Raw genomic sequence first — 23,963 nt, forward strand, 5'->3', positions numbered from 1 at the left:
GTAAGAAATGGAAAGACTTTTTTTCTAGATTGTGGTGTTAGTTTGCACCCCTCGTAGTGGGTATAATAGTCCTAGAGGTTTCACACTGTTTATGACTCCACAGTCTGGTCAATAGTGGCAATTTCAGCTATATTAATATTAATATGTATGGGGTTTAGATTGGAATCTCACTAGGACCAAGAATGATAATCAATTTTTATGCACCCATTAAATATGTGTATATCTGCTTTTTAGAACTTTTCAAATCCTGTTAATAGGTAATTGCATTGTTGACTTTTACTATTAGGAGTTATTTCTGTCTGTACAATACCACTTCTTTAATTGAAAAACATGCATTAATATTTTCTCCCAGTCTATGTTATCTAAATGTCAGCACCTGCTGTGTTTACGGGGCATGTATAATGACTCATGATTAGTTATTTAAATTTAACAATCCACAAATTCCTCAAAAACATAATTTAAATTTTACTTCTCCACTAGCATTAAAAAGACTGCATTTGTCTCTTTGCATAAACTTTTATAAGTTTCTAGTTAACATTTTAATTATATGAACCAAAAATGTATTACCCTCAGAGAGTCTATTTATCATAATAAATTAGCCTAGCTTTTTTTCAGAAACAATGGAACAACTATAATTAAGATCCATAAGGATAAAATATTACTGGAATTTTCTATTCATGAATACTAAATCCATTTCAACAATCTAAACTTATTTTAAAAATTCAAGACTTGGAATACTATAATTTTAAATGAAATCATACATAATGAATTCTTTCATTATGATTCTGAAACATTGATTTTTACATAAAGGAATATCTATAACGGTACTTTTGTCATTATCACTAATGTCAACTCACACTTACCTCTAAAGTTATAAATCATATAATTACTGTGCAGAATGAAAGAATATAATTTTTGAGGTGTTAGCAAATTTGGAATTTGTTAGACTTCAGTGTAATATTTTTTTTCTATATTGGTATTTGGGCTTGAACTCAGGACCTTAAGGCTGGTGCTTTAACATTTGAAAGATGCCTCTAGTTTCAGGTTTTTACTAGTGAATCAGATATAAGGTTTCAAGGATTTTTCTACCTGGATTGGCTTTGCAGTGCAATCCTCAGATCTTAGACTTTTGAGTATTTAGGATTATGGGAATGAGTTACTGGTGCCCAACTATGATTGAACATTTAAGTCAGGCAATGGTGGTTTACGCCTGTAATCCTAGCTACTTGGGAGGCTGAGATCTGAGGATCATGGTTCAAAGCCAGCCCAAGCAGAAAAGTCTGTGAAATTCTAATCTCCAATTAACCACTGGAAATGGCTCTGTGGCTCAAGTGGCAGAGCACTCACCTTGAGCTGAAGAGCAGAGGGATAGAGTCCAGGCCCAGAATTCAAGCCCTACCACCACCACAAAAAAAAAAAAATTTTTAAACAAGCTCAAGAATCTGGGTTTTCTTGGCTCACACCTGTAATACTACCTACTCCTGAGGCTGAAATATAAGGAGAAAGGTTCAAAGCCATCCAGACAGAAAAGGCCATGAGACTCTTGTCTCCAATTAACCACCAGAAAACTGGAAGTAGAGCTATAGCTCCAAATTGTAGAGTGCTAGCTTTGAGCAAAAGAACCCAAGGGACAGCACCCAGACCCTGAGTTCAAGTCCCCACAATTGGCAGATAGATAGATAGATAGATAGATAGATAGATAGATAGATAGATAGATAGATAGATAGATAGATAGATAATCATGTTCACCAAAAACTTCATCTGGAAGAAAACTTCTCTTCAACAAATGGTGCTGATAAAACTGGATGTCCACATGCAGAAAATTAAAATTGAATCCTTTTCACTTTGCACTAACATCACTTGAAAATGGACTAGACTTTAATGTAAGAGAAGAAATTCTTGCTAGTAAGAGTGAGAGAACTTGGTATATGTAGGAAATTTCTGAGTAAAGATCCAAAAGCATAGCAAATTTTTGCCAGCTATCCATCAAGCAATGGCCTAATATCCAGAATATACAGAAAAATTAAAAAATATATACCCTCAAAAATGAACAACCCAATTAATAAATGCACTAATAAGATAAAGAAAGTCTTCATAGGAGAAGTAGTAAAAATGGGCAACAAACACATGACAAAAAGCTCAGCTTCTCTGACTATAAAGGAAATGCCAATCAAAGCAACATTGAGATTTGACCTCATCTCACTTAGAATGGCCATTATCAGGAAAACAATCAATAATGGATGCTGGTGAGAATGAGGCCAAAAAGAACCCTACATACATTGTTGATGGGAATGTAAACTAACTTAACCACTCTAGAAAGGAAAGTGGATATTCTTCAAAAATTTAAACATACAACTGTCTTATGATCCAGAAATTTCACTTCTAGGCAAATACCAAAAAGATTACAAACTAGGATACAGCAAAGTCACTAGCACAACCATGTTTATTGAAGCAATACTCACAATAGCCAAAGTATGGAATCAGCTCAGATGACCCTCATTGGACAGATGGATCAAGAAAAAGCACTATGAAGCCCATTACAAAGGATATTATTGTATCACTTATAGAGAAATGGAAAGACTTGGGGAAAAATTATGTTAAGTGAAGATATCCAGTCCCAGAGAGACAAAGGATTCATGCTTTAGTTTATACATGGATGCTTGATTTAGTTTATTAACTTATAAGTAAGTACATGGGGTGATATGCAAGTTTATACAAATATACTAACCGAAATATAATAGAATCAAAGGAGAACTCAAATAATGTAATATCATGTACATTTTTAGAAAGGCAAGACAAAGTTCAACAAAATATTCACCAGGAACTGGATACTTGGGGGTGGAGTGGAATAGGGAAAGGGTAGATTAATGAGATGAGATGAGGGAGAGGATGTAGTCAAGAATTCAATGTATATCCTACAAAATTAACAAGAGCGAGGGAAGGGCTGGGTTGGGAAGAATATGTGAAAATATTGAAACGGATGAAATCAATCAAGATACATTGTATTCATAAACTGCTTTGTTAAATGTCAACTTAAGTAGTTTGTACAACTACTTAAACCTAAAATACTAAACAAGTTCTATAATGCTACATGGATTTTGTATAGGCTTTTAAAAATGTATCATATAATTAATCATGAGATTAAAAAATCATTTGCTCACTTTATGCTCTCCTCTTTTCCTTCATTTAAATTATATTTTATTATATTTAAGTAGTTATACAAAGCAATTATTACTCAACAAATCAGTTTATGAATATAATGTATCTGGGTCAGTGTTAGACCTTCCATCACTCTCTATTTTACACAAATCTCAGTATGTTCTTTGGAAATCCAAATAACTATATTGTATATTTTATTTCATTAGTCTCCTCTTTTTATGTGTAATACATATACTTAAAATAGAAAACGTAGAAGTTTAAACATTATATCTATATTAACTTTAAGAGGGATTTATTCTTTTAATTTACTTACTATATTGACTTGATTGATATATTTTCTTAGTATGGATTATATCTAAACCAAAATAAAAATAGTCTATATTTAGTCTTTAATAACTTTCCAACAGTCTGTGAGATATAATACTTTCTATTTATAATAAATAATTTTTATAACTAAAATTTGCATAGTGAATAATTTTTATAAAATTTGCATAGTGTGCTATATTTTTGGGTTCCCATGAAACATTTTTAAATTCCTTTTGTTGCTTGGGTGCACAATAAGCTTAAATCCCATATTGAGGCAATGTCCATTTCCATTGCCAAGATTTGCTTAAATGAATAGCACTTTTTGCTCACCTTTAAGACAATATTAGAACATTGGCCTGAAAGTAAGAGACTAGAAAATTTTAAAACGATATACTTGTTTATTATTATTTTAAAGATTATACTTACTAACTACATCTTGTATCTTGTTTTGAGAATTACTAATTTCATAGTTGTGTGACAAAATATCAATGTCCTCATTCAGCCTAATTCAAAATGTTAAGCAATTGCCCATTTTTTATTAGTGCCAAGAATGGATAGTAGCGAGCTTTCAAAAAAATCTGGTTTAGTGCTGCTTTGTTTCAACCACATAATCTAAAATAACCCATAAACTGTATTCATATTCCATTTACTTATCAAGGTGAACTTGTCACCAAGAAAGATATGAAGTTGAGGGCAGTCTCAATTCAGCTCCTCAGTTTCCCACCCAATCCAAGTCTCTTGAATTAAACAAGACAAATAATTTTAAAAAGACTCATAGGTGAAACTCACAAAGTAATGGGCCAGCAAAGACTTGTCAGTGAAGCAGAGTGAAACAGGACACTGTAAAAAAAAAGAGAGACTATCTCCAAGAGGCAGAACATGTAGAAAGTGGGAGGTAAGCACTCAAAGGTAGGCCTGGTCCCAGGATTATTTAGATCCCTTAAAGTGAGCTGGGAAATTGGTCTAAATTTGTTCAGTTGTTGTGTTTTGATGTTATCATCCAACATGGAGAGACTGAATCTAGGATGACTTTACAAGTAAAATGTCTACAGACATGGGTGTCTGCTTGAAAAGAAAGAAATTAAGAAAATAAACAATTTAAGAAAAAATATTTGTGTTTCCCTATTACTTGTTTGTTGTGACATATCTTGTTTTACCGAAGTTTTACGCTCTGTCCTGTGTCTTTCTTTTACTCTGATACAGCCATATTTTCTTCATGAGGAACAGCCACAAAACTTGGAATATTTCTTTTTTAATTCCCCATAATAAATCTGCCTTGTGGGCATGAGAAAATGTTCTAGTCCTAATCTCCAAATTTAACATGATTATTGGACCTTTCCTTACCAAAGTCACTTAAATGTTTAGAGTTTAAAGAAGATATGCTAATAACTTTTTTAGTTCGTTCAGTAATTACTTAGTAGCATTTGGAAGAGCCGTCTGGATTCTAGTTTTATGTGAATAAATCTAGGATTCAAGAAGAGGTATCCGGGCAGGGAAGGTGGCTTAGTGGTAGAGCGCTTGCCTTGCATGTATGAGGCCCTGGGTTGATTCCTCAGCACCACATAAGCAAAAAGAAAAAAGCCTAAGTGGCACTGTGGCTCAAGTGGAGAGCGCTAGCCTTGAGCTGAAGAGCTGAGGGACAGCACCCAGGCCCAGAGTTCAGGCCCCACAACCGGAATCCCCCCCCCCCAAAAAAAGAAGAGGTATCCTAGGTCCCCTCAGGAAATGTTCTAAAGCTCGGAGTGGGAAAACGAGGTGCTTGTGTATATTAAATTCAGAATGTAAGGTATTACAAAAAGTGCTTTCTTAGCCAGGTGCTGGGGGCTCACCCCTGTAATCCTAGCTACTCAGGAGGCTGAGGTCTAAGGATCATGGTTCAAAGCCAGCCTGGGCAGGAAAGTCCATGAGACCCTTATTTCCAATAAACCACCAGAAAACTGAAAGTGGCACTGTGGCCCAAGTGGTAGAGTGCTAGCCTAAAGCTGAGGGACAGTGCCCAGGCCCAGAGCTCAAGCCCCCCCTCCTCCGCCCAAGTGCTTTCTTATAGATTAATACTATAATATTCTCCTAGTTCCAAAAATGGCATTTAGTGTCTAAAAGAAGCTTTTATTTTAAAAAAAAATGATTTTCTTGTTATTTTAAAGGTAATGTACAGAAGGGTTACAGTTACATAAGTCAGGTAATGAGCACATTTCTTTCTGAACAATGTCACCTCTTTCCTCAAAGCTGTTCTTAAGAAATGCTTTCTTGTTAACTTCTAAATGTCATCTAATCACCTGCCATCAATCTCAAAACAATAAGTATTAAACTTTTTTCCTACACACAGACAATAGAAAAGAAAATGCTTCTGAGTCATACATTAAAGGCTTTCTATTTAGTTAAATTAATAATCATGAAAATGGACTTGACACAACAATTTAGAAAGACTAATTCATCTTGAATTGGAAAGAGGATTAAGAAAGATCTAGAAAGAAATGATGTTTAAGACATTTATGCAAAAATCAATTTTCAAAAGAATCTGAAATTTTAATAATCAAATAGTTTTACAAGGTATGAGTCTTGTTGGTTAGATTTTATAGAATTGCATACTGAGGCTAGCTCAATTTTTTTGATTATAAATGTTTAATTTTCTTTTTGGAAAGTCTAAATTACATAATCAATAATGATGCAGAATCTACAATCAACTGTTACATTCATTTTAAATATATTAACTGAATTTAGCATAATTTTCTTATAGTTCTGAATATACAGGAGTTACTTTAAAAATAATAATTACTAAGTTTATTTTTGTCTTGGTTCTTTCAAAGTAATAATTTGGAGTTAATTTTTAAATGTTAATAAATTAATAAAAATTGATAATATTTTCCTTTGTGTAGAGTCATTTTTACCTGACAGATGAAACAGTAAACTATGAAGACAGTGTGATGCTTTTTCTTCTTTTTCTTTCCTTTTGTTGTTGTTGTTGCCTTCTGTTGGTCATGGGGTTTCAACTCAGTGCCTGGGTGCTGTCCCTGAGATCTTTTGCTCAAGGGTAGTACTCTGTCACTTTGAGCCACAGTATCACTTCCAGTTTTCTGAAGAGGAGTATGAATTTATGCTAAATGTTAAATGTCTTCTAACAGTAAGACTGAGTCAAATAGAAGAAAATGAACAACACAGTTTCTCAATATCCCATCACGTTAGTCTTCTTATTAGCCAAAGATATTACTTTGAGTATGCTTGTTTGACAAATGTTGGCTTAAAATGTCTGAGAGGAAATAGAATGTCTTTATCCATCTCCTTCCAACTTTCAGAAAATGCTTATTTCTGCTTTACTACAATTGTCTTTCTTACATGTAAAGTATTTCAAAATGAAGCAAAAAATGAGCAATTCATTTCATTTGAAAAGTTTTCAGTTCCCTATTAGATAAAGCTTACTGTATAAGAAGTATGTTTGGAATTTACTCTGAGAGGTTAAAATGGGATGAAATCATATTTGCTGAATCATCACAGCATCTACAATCTGAATGTCACTGGATGGAAAAAATATTTCAATTTTGCCTTTTAAGTACAGATACCTAAGTAGGGCCATGCAGGTGCTGTTTTAGGAAAGTCACTGAAAAAAATAAGAAGAGCACTGCACAATTTTCCCTGCTTAATACAATGCAGTCATGAATATTCATGATCTATTCATTTAACTGCCTGGCACTAAGATAAAGATTTCAGAATTAGCATACCTGATAGAGTACAGTACATTACTGGAAGTTTAAATGAATTCTTTACTTTAATTCTTTAATCTTTGTAATATCTGTTTTTTGAGTTCTTGCCTATTCCTTTTCCATCTAATCATGGGAGCCAAAGCCATAAACTCAATGAAAACAATGAGAAAATTAAGTCAGCAAACAAAAAGGCTCACCAAAAATGGATGCCAGGAAGAGTAAGGAGAATTTTCCAACACTCTTTTGAGTGCTATTCCCAAAACCAAACTAGCGACAATCAACCATAATACACAATTGCCTTCATATGCACTGACATCAAATTTATGACTGGTTCTTCAACTACTGGGAAGAATTAAAAAATTGGATTGATAGGTAAATTATAGAACTTGGATGAAAAATATGAATACTAACAATGTGAAAAGTAAAGCCTGAGGAAAATAAATATGTGTATAAAATGAAAAGAATTTGTTTTATATTTTAAAAGATATTGCAATTTAACTTCAATTCAATCATTCATTATTGAATGTAAATTAGAGCAACTTAACATAACTACTGTGCACAACAGCTATTGAATACTTTCTGAAAAGATATCAGCTTTAAGGAATGAAAAGCTCTGTAAGCTTCTTAAAACATTATTATACTTGGATTTTGTCTAAGTGGTCCTAAATCAATCTTACAAGTTCATTTGAACTACTTGGCATTTTTATTTATGTTTTGTATAAAGTATGATTTTGCTGTAAATTACCATGTAATACAGATATGGAGACATGTTATTTGTTCTTGGAAAACATGTCATCATTATTCTTTTCAAAATTTGTCTTTTATAGTTTTTTCCTTATTTCCTCAGTGGCCTAACACTTAAAATCTTTTGCATTTTTAAGGGAATGTATTGTAAGATACTGTAAAGGAGCAGCAGCCATTTGAACAGTATTACATATAGAAAAGAGAGGGAAGTTGAAGCTGTGTATAAGCAAATTAAATAGAGGGTGTCATTCTCAAATAGTGAATGGCTACAAGGAACCCTGTGAAATATAGAAAAAGATGTGATTGAAATGTAAATAAGTTGGAATCCCAATTAATTAGTTAATTCACATTAAACATAAACAAAAAACTATAGAAAAAGGTCATTAAACTTACCAGGCTTAGCATTACTTTCTCTGTTTGAGAAATGCAAACATTAGAAAAGTTAGTTTAAGCAGGGGTTATACTGTGGGGGAGGGAGATACAAAGCAACAAAGAAATAATCTTATAAATGCATTAGAAACAATTGCATGAAAGAAAAAAAACATTTGAATACATATCTTAGGGTTCATTTCCCTAACATCACCTTATCTGACCTTTCCTGCTTGATTCAGACATATACTAGATATTGCAAATAAGGGAAACCATGGGACCTATGTTTCTTTGGGCTTGGCTTACTTCACTTAATATAATTTTTCCCAAGCCTTTTCATTTCCTAACAAATGGGGCAATGTCATTCTTTCTGATTTTGAAGTGCAAGTTGTTATGTCGAAAATGAACTTTACAATTTTGGCGGGGCGGGGGTGTGTGGGGGAGGACTCGGTGGGGGGGCAGGGGAGGATGGGAAGGGGAAACAAAGGAGGAGGCTACAATGCTTGATAAGAAATGTACTCATTATCTTGCCCATGTAATTGTAACCCCTCTGTATAGTATTTTCAAAATAAAAAATAAATAAAAAGAAAAAAAGAAAAGTTAGTTTACTGATATAATAAAAGAAAATATAATTTAAATAATAGATATATATGAAAACTATTATAGTGATTTCTGGAAAACAAAGTGATTGTGCAAGCTCAGGGCTTTGGCTGCTGGTTAAGGATTAGTAGCTGAGACAAGTGGACAGCTAGAGGGCATATGCTATGTAAATACAGACTACTCTTCACATTATTATGTCCCCCTGGAGGGATTAATGTGTACACTATCAGTAAAAGACATACGGACCACACGTGAGGCCACCAGAACATCTAAAATTAAAATACTCAATGATATTTTTCCATTGCAGTTCTCAAAATTAAACAAAATGTTTATGACAGAATAATTTGACTCTAAATAGCATGGGGGGTGGCAGAGTGAAGGGTAATAATATAATGATTAGAAATATCCTAATAGAAATATAAGAAGTTGTGACTTACAGAATTATGTAGAAAAATATTAAAACATAATACGCTCAGGAGAAATGAAAAAAAAATTAAAGCAGAATATCATCCAACTTGGGTAAACAAGGAATCATGACTGCAGTAAAAACATAGATTTAAGGTTAATTCTTTAATACATTTCAAATCCCTTGTCAATTTTAGACCTAAAATCTACTTAACACATGGCTTAATTCATAGTACTCTGGTGAATACACACACACACACACACACACACACACACACACACACACACACACACACACATTAGTGACAATAGCCATCTTCCCTTCTGGGGCTTCAAATTATTTATTTAGTGTACTGGGAAAAAGAAAATAGACCTTTTGAAGACTAATGGACAATGAATCTGAGTTCACTTTGATATCTTGATTAGGAGCTCCTGTCAGTATGAGCATATGGAACCAGGACAAATTTTACTATATGTTGATATGCTAGATAGACACACATATACCTTCCTTCACACGCATATACACTTGGGTCATTTTCTAGTCTCTAAGTTCATATTCTGAATTTATGTATTTAAAATTGTTCTAAGTCCCATTTATGTGATGCAATACATTTATTGGCTTGCATATGAGGTAGTATGCTTGCATCCCTGGAATGAAACCAGCTCCATCATGGTATATGATTTTTTTAATGTAGTGTCGAATTCTATTTGTAAAGGATTTTATTGAGAATTTTTGTAACAATGTTCATCAGCAAGATTGGTCTACAATTCTCTTTGTTTATTACATCTTGGTTTGGTTTTGGAATGTGTAATACTTGCTTTGTAGAATAATTGGGGTCGGGTTTTTTCTTTGTAAATTTCATGGAAGAGTTCAGGGAGTATTCGTATCCATACTTTAGAATTCACCTATGAATTCACCTATTGCCTTCATCTGGCAATAGTGATTTGTTTGTTAAGAGATTATTTATTACTTCTTCAATTGCATTGCTTGTTATTTCTCTAAGTGATTTGTAACTTCTTGGTTCCACTATGCAGCATATTTGCCTCCAGAAATTTATCCAGATCTGCTAAATTTTCCACCTCATTTAAAATTATTTTCTCATGATCTTTTAGATTTCTTTGATAGTTGTGATGCTTATCTCTAATTTTGTTGATCTGGGTCTCTTCTACCTTTTAGTAAGGGGTTTCTAAATCTTATTGGTTTTTATAAAGAGCTAGCATTTTGTTTCATTGAATATGACATTTTGTTAGTTTCTGTTTCATTAATTCCTGCCTTGACTTTGACAATTTGTCTTAATCTTCTTGTCTGGATTTGGTTTATTCCTCTTTAAAAGAAGTTTCAGACTTTCTTTATAATAAAGTTATTTGCTTGAACATTTTCAAGTTTTGTATGTAGGCATTTATAGCTATAACATTTTTTCTCAGTATGATTTTTTTCTGCATTTCAGGAGTTCTGGTAGGATGTGCTTTTATCTTCATTAATTTCTAGGAACCTTTTGGTTTCTCTCTTTATTTCTTGAGTGACCTATCCGTCATTCAACAATGGATTGTTCAATTTTCATATGTCTGCTTATTTTCTTCAGTTTCTTCTACTGTTGAGCTCTAGTTTAATTCCATTGTGGTCAGGTAGAACAATTTTATTGTATATTTATATTATATATTTCTCAGAATGGTCATAGAATAGCCTCTCACTAGGAGGCATTCTCTGAGTGGAGCTTGGATGCTAATTAATCTCATCCTGATTTTGAAATGCCTTTCAAACATGTTTTCACAAATATCTGAAAAGCCTCATGTTTCAACCTATATTCATATTTATACTGTGTTACTTAATATTAGGATCTTAGGTAGGATCTCTTATGTAGCTCAGGCTAGTCATCAACTGAGATCTTCCCTCCTCTACCTTCCGAGATCTGGGATTACTAGCATACACCATGAAGCCGAGCTTGCTTTAATTTTTAGAGAAGATGGTTTATTAAAGTTCCATAAGATTTCCTAGAGAGAGCTCAAGAAAAATACATTTAAGTGAATGAGGAAAGATGACTGTAAGCCTTCCAACTTTAATTGAATCTGCGTCGTTAATAGAAATATAAGAAACACACAGATTCCCCTGGTTAAATGTTAGACTTATTACTCTGTAGAAAATCATTTAAAGAACAAGAGGCTGAGACTATCATACTATAGCATACTGTTGTAAAGATAAGGTGAAATAATCTACAATTACATGATTAAGTCTCCATATTTGCATGACTATGTCTCTAGCTATGACCTTCACAAGTATGTCTCCATATTTACTCCCTTAAGTGTAAAAGGATGGGTAAAAGAAGCCTGAGTTGAGAGTGTGTTATGAAGACATTTGGACTGGAAAGTCAACATTTGTTTTGAAGAATGCCTTGCATATATTTCCAACTGGTATTTATTGCAATGGGATTTTGCTATCAGTGGCCCCAAGTATCTCTGCTGTAATATGGGGGAGAGGGATGATCTCTTTATGGTAAGAAAAAGTTGTGACAAAAATCACAAAAGTGATTCAAAATATTTGCAGTAGCATATCATCTTTGCTCACAGAAGCAGCTCTTTTAGTCTATTAAAGACTCTTCTGTTTTAGTCAAAATTATCAGTGGCATTATTTCCTATCATTGAATATTCTGCAATTTGTTGAAAGAAGTACTTAATAAATTTATCAAGAGATTTACTGTCATTGTTAGTGATGATGAGATTTAAAAATAGTGAATATAGTCTTAGAATGTGTATCAATGTACTTTATATCTATCAGAATAAAATTTAGTGAAAACAAACTGGTGAATATTTTACTTGTGCTCATAAATGCTACTTGAGTTAAAGAACATGAGGTGGTCTTATATATGCTGACAAGTAAAATTACTGAGATAATAAATTCTCCAAAGTGAAGAGTACTATCTAATTCTCATTCTACCTAATTTACAATCTTTTGTATTTTCAAAATTCTCATTTGTAGCACTGAGTAGTAGCTATACAGACATTTCTTGGATACTGACAATGAGCAAGAGGGGAAAAGACACCTAAAGGGCTGGGAAGGTGGCTCAGAGTGCTTGACTTGCATACATGGAGCCCTGGGTTCGATTCCTCAGCACCACATAAGCAGAAAAGCTAGAAATGGCGCTGTGGCTCAAGTGGTAGAGCACTAGCCTTGAGCTGAATTACTGAGGGAGAGCACCCAGGCCCAGAGTTCAGGCCCCAGGACAGAAAATAAATAAATAAATAAATAACTTAACAAAAGTTTACTCCATTTTGCACTTTTATCTATTTATTTTTATTTCTTATTTATTTTATTTTTTAAATAGCACTAGCCTTGAGCTAAAATGCTGAGGGACAGCATCCAGGCCCAGAGTTCAGGCCCCATGACCAAACAAAAAAAGAGAGAAAAAAAGACCACAAACACTCATATATGCTTCTAGTTTCAAACAGATTGCAAATGATTTTTTCATATGTTATATTATTGTGTGTATAGTTGGATTATGTTAAATAACAAAATTTGAATTATTACAAATTATTGCTAGAGTTGAGAAATTATTTACATACACTGTACTGTCTAAAATCATAGATATGATTTTTAATCATTCATTTATTTGAGTAGTAAGAGTTTCTGGTCTCTCCAGAAGGAGATAGTACAGCATACAGGTAAGCTGTGAAAAAATCAGAAGCTAAAGCCAGATCATGATTTGGGGTTTATGAAATTTTTGCATACTTCTCTAAAGCTGTATCTCTAAAAGGAGATGAAAGGGCATATAATGTTATATAAATATAAAATGTGATGATGATGATTATTTAACACTCCTTCCATCTTTACCAAAGTGTAATTTGACCTCTCAGGAGTGTTTGATTCATGTGGCAGTTCAAATTCAAGATAAATTTTCCATGTGCTTAAAGTAGAACCTGAAGGTATCTAAAGTTCCTTATGGTCTCATTTGTCAAATGTTGATACTACCCGTTCACAATTTTATGGCATGCAGTTTTAGTGGCATGTTCTTTTAAAATGTCTGTAAGCTTTCTATGCATTCATTATTCTTTATGGAAGACTCACCTATGACCTGTTCAGAGGCAATTAGCTTTATTACTGAATTGTAATTCCCTCTTAAAATGATAGAAGTGCTCTCTTTCATGATTTCTTAAGATATCACATTATTAAGAGACAGATTTTATTATGTGTTAATAATAGAGCTAAGTAGAAGCTTACTTTTCTTGTTCAATTCATCATATAACATTTATTTTGAACCAACTCTACTTTGCCCTGTTCTGGGCATGCAAAATAAATGAGACTATTACTGCCATCAAAGATTTTTTTTATTCTTACAGCTGAATCATTATGAAAGCCTGGGGTGTCAATAACATGAGTTTTCTCTTTTGATATAAAAAATATCTCAAAAATGTGTCATATCAACTTTCAAAGTAAGAACTTTTCCAGTAAGCTTTTTTTCCTTTCAAAAGATGATTCAAAATTATTATTGTTCTTTCAGGCCATTTTGTTTCTTAAGGTCTGCTAACACAAACATTAAAAATGAATTAATTTATGCTAAGAATAAAAAATAATGATTAACCTAACACATTAGCATTTCTTAGTGATTTTTTTGTGTGCTTGCTTTCGGTTTTGGTATTGGTGGCACTGGGCTTTGAACTTAGAGCTTCAAGCTTGTTAGGCAGTTGATCCACTAATTACATTATACCTTTAGACTGTGTTCATGTTTTTAGAAGATTTCCATTGATCATAAGGAATGCAACTATTTATAATACTTATTTATTGTTTGTTAATTTTCATGGGAAAAATAGTACTCAGCTATATTTCTTTGTATTTGTATTCATTTAAACAATATAAGTTAAAATATATGGTTTTTTACAGAGAAAATTTTCACAAACAAAAATGGCTTGGAATTTTAAAAAATTGTGTGTGTGTGTGTGTGTGTGTGTGTGTGTGTGTGTTTGTAGGTAGGTAGGTAGGGATACAGTGTTACTAAGAAAATAAAAAAGATCATTTTTATGTTTGTGTGGGTTCCCCTTGCCCCCCGATAAGATCTAAAAAGAAACAGTCTCAGGTTTTTGTCAATACAGAGTAGAATAAGAAGGCATTTCCAGCTCCAGAGCTTTTCCACAACTGTCTGAGATCCAGCTGAAAAGGGCATTAGTAACCAAGACATATCATTTACAGCATGGCCTTTGTATGGCTCCTGTCAAGTTGTAGCATAATATGAAGAAAATCAACATCATTTAGGGTTGCTGTGACCTTCTCAGGGCTTGTTTTTAAGAGCAGAGGTTAGATGGCACAACAATATGAGTCATTAAATGTAATTGTTTTAAAGTAGGTTTTATAGAATGTCATTTTCTTTCAACTTTGCTTGTGAGTTCAATGTCCGTCATATAATTATTTAATCTTTTGAGAGAATAAAAGATGTTTATTATAAAGGCTAGATTTTTTTTTTCATTTCTGATATAATTTTTTTGAATAAAGTTTTTAAAGACCTATGGACATGTTACCTAATAAAAATGTCCATTGCAACATGATGGAGATATGATGAATAACTTAATATAATTGTTGCATTACATGTTGTTATGTTCCTTACAAATTGAAGGAATTAATGTGAGAGAGTTTGATTACAAATCAGAAAACAGGGCAATAATTCACAGCAAACTTCATAAAAAAGGTGACTTTTGTAGGATTTGAAGTGATTAAGCAGGAGGAAGAGCAGTCAGAAGCAAGGCTGTCATTTATTTCAAACATCACAAAGAGTTTACAGTCAAGATAGCAGAAACAAGCCATAGACAGATGAAGATAGATAGACAGACTAAGCTGCAGTGTCATCTGAGAATAACTGTAGGAGCAACCATTGTAGGTAACTGAGAAAAAGAAATACTAGGATGAGGTGTGAAAGTCATAAAATCTGAAAACAATACATATTGATATGGAAGAATTCGAGACTATGCATGACTTAATAAAACAAACACATTGTAGAAGTAGTAGAAATCTAGCTGGTAAGCCACCTCTTCCTGTGACCTCTATCCCCTGTCAAGTTCCATACAAACTTAATCATTTTGTTTGTTTGTTTTTTATATATAGCTTCGTATATTTTCTCTTTTAATATACTTGGGACTTTTTCCTTTCACATTTTGGAAGTCTTTCTAATACTAAAATGTTAAAAAGAAACTTATCTCATTTTCATAGAAAAGATTTCTGTCCCTTCTATAATCACTTATCCTGGAGCTCTTGTTTATATTTTATGTTCTACTTTATATCACTAACTAATACAGAGAAATAAGACTTATTTATTTTTGATTTATTAGTATTACCAGAGTTACTAACTCAAGTGCTCAATCTTGCTAATCAGGTAATCTACTATGGAGTCATGCTTCTAAGCTAGTTAATTTTGAAATAGGGTTTTGTTTGCTGCCTGGTTATGAACCTGAGCCATGACCCTATTTTTAACTTTCTACTAGAGCTGGGATTAGAGGCAGATACCACTAAACTCAGCTTCTCATGTTGAGATGGCGGTCTCAAAGTCACTTTTGTCCACAATAGTTTGGAAACTAGGTCATCTTGAGCCCACTTTCCACATTGCTCAGGTAAATAGGAGCACTCCACCAGATCCAGCTATTGGAATGCTTCTTATCTGTATTCCAGAGTTGACCTTAAGCTTTGGTCTTCCAGATCTCAGCCTCCCAAGTAGCTAGGGTTATAGGTACAAGCCACCAGTGCCTGGCTTGAATTATTTAGTTTTAAAATTCTTTATAATTTTTCTATAATAGTCTGTTCATAGTAGGCAATTATTAGACATTTTAGAGTAAAGGTGTAAATGAAGGAAACCAAAGATCTCCAATTGATTCTTGCAATCAAATAGGCACATAATTAATATTTATTTCATTGTGTCAACAGTTTAGGCTAAAACACAATTTATTTTCATAAGTTGGGTCATTTAAAATCTCTTTCGCAAAGGTACTTTTGTTTAGTAGATTTGGAATTAATAAGGATTGATAGGCAAATACCTGCTTATTCTAAAGTACATTAAATACAGGAAAGATTATTTTGGTATTTCTTATTCTGGGAGTAATATAGAGATTTTTAATTGACATGCCAAAAAGAGTAGCAAAAAAATAAAACCATAAATTTATGAGCTGAGTGACCACATATATTCTTATATAAAGAAGGACAGAAAATTCATAACAAACATTTTAAACATAACCTCCTTACAATAACTATATTGGCAAAAGGTAGAAACCATCTATACTGAATTGTGCTAGTTTGACACTAACATCCTGGCTGAACTGTTTTTTTTTTTTTTGGGGGGGGGTCCGGTCGTGGGGCCTGAACTCTGGGCCTGGGCACTGTTCCTCAGCTCTTCAGCTCTAGGCTAGCGCTCTACCACTTGAGCCACAGTGCCACTTCTGGCTTTTTTCTTTTTGCTTATAGGGTGCTGAGGAATAGAACCCAGGGCCTCATGTATGCAAGGCAAAAGTGCTCTACCACTGAGCCACCTTCCCAGACCCTGAACTGTTTTTGTACCACAAGCTTTCTACTATTTTATTTCTAAGCTGTGAGCCTTCTCCCTTTTGTATATTCTATTGAATTGAGACTATTGTTTACTTCCCTATTATTACTGTAGATAACATTAACCTCTCCATTTTGAATATCTTATATTTGCTTCTTTTATTCTCTTTCTAGTCTTCATACTAGTAAAAAATTCTTTCATAAGCTGGGTGTAATGTCTCACACCTGCAACTTGAGTTCTTTGGGAGGATGAGTTCTGAGGACGATGGTTCAAGCTAGCCCTGACAGGAAAATTCATGAGATGCTTAGCAACGACGAGCCAGCAAAAGGCCCAAAGTGGAGCTATGGCTCAAATGGTATAGTGTTAGCCTTTATCAAAAAAAAAAAAAAAAAAAAAAAAGATCAGGGACAGTGTGACCCAGCCCTGAGCTCAAGTCCCAGGACTGGCAAAAAAAATGCTATTAAGTTATTTTATTTGTGCAAAGTGAGTGGTTTTCTTTTTTTCTTTTTTATCTATTTTTTATTTTTATTTTTTGTGAACATACTGTACAGACGGGTTACAATTACATGGGCAAGATAGTGAGTACATTTCTTATCAAGCATTGCAGCCTCCTCCTTTGTTTACCCTTATGATGCTTACACATACACATATAATGTCCTTAATTCATAATCATCCACTCTATTAATTCTTTCTTATATTTGTTCCTCCAGTTTATTATTTTTAACTTTATTTTTTACAAATTTAATGGGTTTATGTCATTTTTCATATAATATATGTATATAAATGTACTTCCATACAATAATCATACAATGTACTTCCATCATATTCTGTCTCTTCCTCCCTCTATTTCTTTTCCCTGCCATCTCCAGCTCTCTGTTCCCATACTACCCCTTTCACGTTTATGTCCTTTTATTTTGTTTTGATCTTAGGTCTTGATTCTGCTTATGAGATAAAACATGTGTATTCGTCTTTTTGTGTTTTTCCATACTAATGAATATTTTTAAAAGACAATTTCAAAGAAATAGAGAAGTAAAAATATTGTAGAATAAAGAAAGACTATGAATTGATGGATGGATAGATGGAGGAGTGGAACATGGATGAATAAATGGATGGATGGATGACACATAAATTCAAGTGCTCATGTAAAGATTCTGTCAAGAAGGAGGGCTGAGTTGGAGACTCAAAATATTCTCAGCATCAGAACTGTTTATAAGCACTACAGGAAAACATTTGTTTTTAACGTAATAGTGTTGTGATAAATATATTCAAGTTAATGATACATTATGTTAGCAAGGAAGATTAGACAAAAACATACCATTTGACTGACAACAAATTATATTGTACAACTGACTTTAATTAGGAATAATTTCCAATGTTTATGCTGTATTAATCTACATAAAACCAAAATGACTCTCTAAAAATAGCAAGAAGTGGCAGAAATATTTGCATCAAAAATGAGATTAAAATGGGGCTGGGAAGGTGGCTCAGTGGTAGAGTGTGTGCCTTGCGTGGATGAGGCCCTGGGTTCGATTCCTCAGCACCACATAAGCAGAAAAAGCTGGAAGTGGCGCTGTGGCTCAAGTGGTAGCGTGCTAGCCTTGAGCTGAAGAGCTGAGGGACAGCGCTCTGGTCCAGACTTCAGGCCTCACGACTGACCAAAAAAAAAAATGAGATAAAGTCTCTGAGTGACTTTCGAGGATAATGGATATAAATGATAGAATATTTTGAACTCAAAACTAATGACTATTCGAGAATATTATTATAAGGTGATCTGAACTATCCTGTGCTAAACAGATTGTGCTTTAATTACACTGAAAAGTTTGAATTTCTTAAGTAAATCTCTTAAGACAATAGATGATAAACAACATGAATAACAAAACATAAAATCTATAACATTTCTCATTATCTTTAGCTTATTTAATGCTGGCAAAAATGCTATTAAGTTATTTTATTATGGAAAATGAGTTGTTTTATTGTGATGCTTCTATATATATATATAATGTCCTTTACTATATTTACTCCCTCTATTACTCTTTCTTTTATTCATTCCTCCAGTCAATTATTTTTAACTTTTCTTTTACAAATTTAATGTATTTTTAATGTAATTTTCATATAATGTGCATATAATGTACTTCCATACAATGTTCATATAATGTACTTCCATCATATTTTTTCCCTTTCTCCCCTTACTCCTTCATCTACCATCTCCAGCTACCCTCTCCTGTACTACCGCTTTTATGTTTGTCCTTTTATTTTGCTTTGTTCTTAGGTCCAGATTCTGCCTATGAGAGAACACATTGTAGTATTTGTATGGAGAATGCTGTCTATTTTCATTCTTTCTGAAAAACAATTGTGATTGCAGTTGCCATATTTGGGTGTAAATCTTGCTTCTACAATTAAAAACTGTCCTACAAACGTTGGCAGATTGTGAACTGTGAAACCATATTGGAATCAAAGTCCTTTCGGAAGCACCAGACTCATTATGGCTCTGTTTTCTCCTTTTGTGTACTTGTGCATGAGGAAATCATGGAGTTAGGTGTACTGTACTGTATTGTTCCCACCGAACCTCAATGATGTATCACTGTTGAAATGCAGACAATATTAAAAAATAGCATAAAATAATCTTTAGGTACTATTTAAAGTATATAAGAAATAAGTTAATCCAAAGTTTAGATTTACTATCCATTTCCTAGAATCTCATTATGCATGCAAATATTCTAAAATCTGAAAAAATAAAATCCAAAAACTTTTAGTCTCAAGTATTTTAAATAAAGTTTACATTAACTAAATGATTAAATATTATTTTATATAGAAATTCAACAAAATACTAGATAGGACACAATGGAAGGCCTAAATATGAGCATATTTAAGATATACACGACCATGAATATCTCACAATGATTAATTTTTTATTAGAGATAAGCTCTGATTATAGAAACCAGTTTAAAAGGAACACAACATTAGGCTATACAGTAGTTCTAGTTATCTCATGACCTGTTTATGAATTTTGTGTGCCAATGTGCCTGGCTTTCCTATATACTTGGTTAGACATTATTTTTAGGTGATCTTTGAGAGTGTAACTGGATTATATTAACAAATATATTTATGTGATTCTAATTTTTCTACTAATAAGTGATTATTATTTATATTTCTATAACAGTTCTACTTACTCTCTTCTCTTCTTTATTTCTGCTTATTTCAGTGTATTTCCTTAGTAAGTACAGTATACAATCGGCCTCATCAATTTTACTCTTGTTACCATACATTTTGTTCTAATAAAGTAGGAAAAATGCAAAAAATGTATTTCATTGGAAGAGTTATTATAGTGAAAGAACTTGAGAAAATGTCTTTGCTGGTAACATGTATAGCCTTTGCTTTCAAATGACAATAAAATTATGGTAGAATTAAAGTGGCATATTATTGGTACACTGAACACAGTAATTGTTTTCCCAGTAGGATTGGAAAGCCTGCTGCATGCAATGTTTGTCTGTCAGCAATTTCCCTGGTAAAAAATAAACTTATCTTATTTGGATGAATATGTGGTCCAGACTTTGACTAGTGGCATGGCTTGGATTGTTTCTATCTATAAAAAATATTAGCTGACAGTAACCCTCTAGAAGTGAGAACTGTGATTTTTTTAATTCAGTTTTCTATGAGTAAATATGTTTCCAAAAGAAATTTTAAAACTGCACTAAGATAATTTGCAATAAAATAAATAGCTAACAAAATGTTGAATTATTTGTAATTATACATCAGTAGCTTTGAAACATGGAAATTCATGAATGACTATCCTCCTTGGGGAGTATTCCTATGGTACTTAATTATAGATATAAAGCATATGTCATATGAATTATGTAAACCTAAATTTGTAAATAGAACACTATATCATGTATGCTAAAACTATTTTAAATCTATAGATTAAAATAGTCAAATATATTTTATATTGAGTTATTGACTCACTAGTGATAGATTTCTTGGCTTTGGGAACTGCTGTTATATTAGAAGCATCATATTTAATATTTATATATAAATTGTGGCTTTGAAAGCTGAAAAATTTTAAGGATGTCTACTATTTTCAGAGTTTATTTTTAATATGTCCCAGTTTCTGCATGTAATAATGGTCATATTAACTGACCATTAATATTGGTCATATTATGTGCATATTTCTTGATGAATTAACATATCTTTCTAGAACAAAGGTTTTTTGCTTAACATAAGTTATTCTTTTGTTAAGTAATAACTTATCTGTCCTGTTTTATTGGTCTTTTAATTCTACTGAATATCAAGGGAAGCAAACTATCATTTTCTAGCAAAGTAATGAGACTCATTAAATTATAAATAAATAAAAACAAATGTAAATTTATAGGAGTTGATGGGAAAATGAGTAGACAAATGAAGAGAAGATAGGGATAATCAAGTCAAGAACTTAATGTAGATCTTGAAAATTAAAAAGATGAAGGAGGGCTGGGAAGGTGGCTCAGTGGTAGAGCGCTTGCCTTGCATGCGTGAAGCCCTGGGTTCTATTCCTCAGCACCACATAAGCAAAAAGAAAAAAGCCGGAAGTGGCACTGTGGCTCAAGTGGTAGAGCTCTAGCCTGGAGCTGAAGAGCTGAGGGACAGCGCCCAGGCCCAGAGTTCAGGCCCCACGACCAGAACCCTTCCCCCTCCCAAAAAAGTATGAATCTACAAGGAAAATTAACTAAAAGTGAAAAGGGCTCAAGCTCATACGTTTGCTTACCTAATAAGCATATGACCTAGGGTTCCAGAACTATTACCAAGGGCCTGTTCTTGTTAGTGTAGTGGCAAGCATCTGCGCCTGTCATGCTGGAAACCAGGATTGGATTCCTCGACTGCGAGGCTTCCCTGATTTTAACAAGTTCGACAATAAATGTACTCACTACATTACTTATGTAACTGTAACCCCTCCTTACATCACCTTGACAATAAAATTAAAAAAAAAAACAACCTATTACCACCAGGTGAAATTATACATATGTGTGTATGTATATGTATAAACAAAATATGTGTGTATGCATATATACATATATGTGTGTATATGTGTATATGTATATATATTTATATAATCCATATAACCCCAAAGCACTAGATATTGTTAAAATATTAATCATCATAATCTAGCACATTTGAAGCTATGAGCAGATTTCCAGTTTCATTAAACTGAATGTCAACTTGAGAATCAATGGGGAACACCAGAATATTGTGTGGCCTGTAAATTTATTACAACATCTCAAACTCTTTATCCATAATATAACATCTAAGGTCTTTTAATTTTAGAGAATTTAAGGATGATATATTCAGATAAATAGATATGGACAGACATAACTACAGATAAATGAATGCTGATGTAGAAATAAATATGCTATGTATCACAGTGAGATTTGGGGCAGTTCTCATAATCAGATACAATAATATTTATGCCACAAATACATGAGTATCTAACTATTTAAAACCGATGATCACATATCAATTGAGATTAACTGATAATTTTTTTGTTAGTATTAGTATTTAAATTAAAAGACTTGAATTTGCTACCACTTGAGCTGTGCCTCTAACACTATTTGTTCTAGCTATTTGCTAATAGGGTCTTGCTTTTCATCTTGGCTGGCCTTTACCATATCCTTGGTTTATGTCAGGCATACACCACCATAGCCAGATTTTTTGGTAGAGATGGGTTTCATAAACTTATTGCCTGGCCTTTAATTGTGATCTTCCTGATCTCAGCTTCCTGAGTAGCTAGGTTTAACAGCAGGGGCTAATGTATTTTGTTCTTCCTTAGCTTTTTAAATTTTTATTTATTTGTTTGTTTTTTGTCAGTTGTGGGGCCTGACCTCTGGGCCTGGGTGCTGTCCCTCAGCTCTTCAGCTCAAGGCTGGCACTCTACCACTTGAGACACACTTCACTTCTGTCTTTTTTTCTGCTTATGTGGTGCTGAGCAATCGAACTCAAGGCCTCATGCATGCAAGGCAAGCACTCTACCACTGAGCCACCTTCCCAGCCTTCTTCATTAGCTTTCTAACTGAATTTTGTTTAATAATTTTGGATCTGAGTAGCAGTTTTGCTTTGTGAACTAGGAATAAGTAATCCAAGTCCCTTAATTAAAGTACTTACAAAATTCCCCACTGAGCACAATAAAAGAGAAAATGAATAGATATTTGAGTTCCTCCTCCCCTCCTTAACATTACCGGATAATTTTGTGACATTTAACATGTGCCAATATAAAAGATCAAGGTCTATGCAAATATATGCTTAAAAGTAGCCTAAGACCCTAATCATAAAATGAACCTGAAACTACTATGGAAAACATAGGGAGACTATGGAAGACATAAGCACTGATAATTATTATCAGAATAGCTTTCCAATTGCCTAGAAAATAAGAATAGGAATGGGCAAGTGGAAGCATACCATATTTAAAAGTTTCCATACAAAAAAAAAAGAAACAATTATCTGCACTAAGAAACAATTCAGAATGGACAAAAACCATTACTAGGTATTTAATGGATAATAAACTAATATCTAGTACATAAAAATAGCTAAAAATATTAACAAGGAAAGCAATAAATATCCAGATGAATAAACAAGTAATTAAATTGAACACAGTTCTCAGAAGAAAAAGTACAAAAGGCTGAGAGACATATGAAGCAGTTTCAAAAAGGAAATACAAATTAAAACTACACTAAGATTCCATATCATCCCCAAAGAATGGAAATCATCAAAAACCAAATGCTGCCAAGGATGAGAGGGACAAAGAAACCCATGCACTGCTGACGAGTATGTAAAAAAAAATCCATGGAAATTAGTAGGGAAGTTCCTAGAAACTGAAAATAAACAGACCTTATTAAACTGTCATATCACTAATGGGCAGATATCCAAAGGAATCCAAGTCCATGTACAAGAAAGACAGCTCATATCTGAGTGTGTTGCAGCATTTTTCAAAATAGCACATAAAGAAAATAAGGTACATAAATAATGTGTGAAGTTACTCAGCTATAAAGAAAAATGATTGGAGGGCTGGGAAGGTGGCTCAGTGGTAGAGCACTTGCCTTGCATGCATAAGGCCCTGGGTTCGATTCCTCAGCACCACATAAGCAGAAAAAAAAGACGGAAGTGGCGCTGTGGCTCAAGTGGTAGAGCTCTAGCCTGGAGCTGAAGA

This window comes from Dipodomys merriami, unplaced genomic scaffold (assembly GCF_024711535.1).
Source record: "Dipodomys merriami isolate MVZ:Mamm:240054 unplaced genomic scaffold, mDipMer1.0.p SCAF_112, whole genome shotgun sequence".
NCBI lineage: Eukaryota > Metazoa > Chordata > Mammalia > Rodentia > Heteromyidae > Dipodomys > Dipodomys merriami.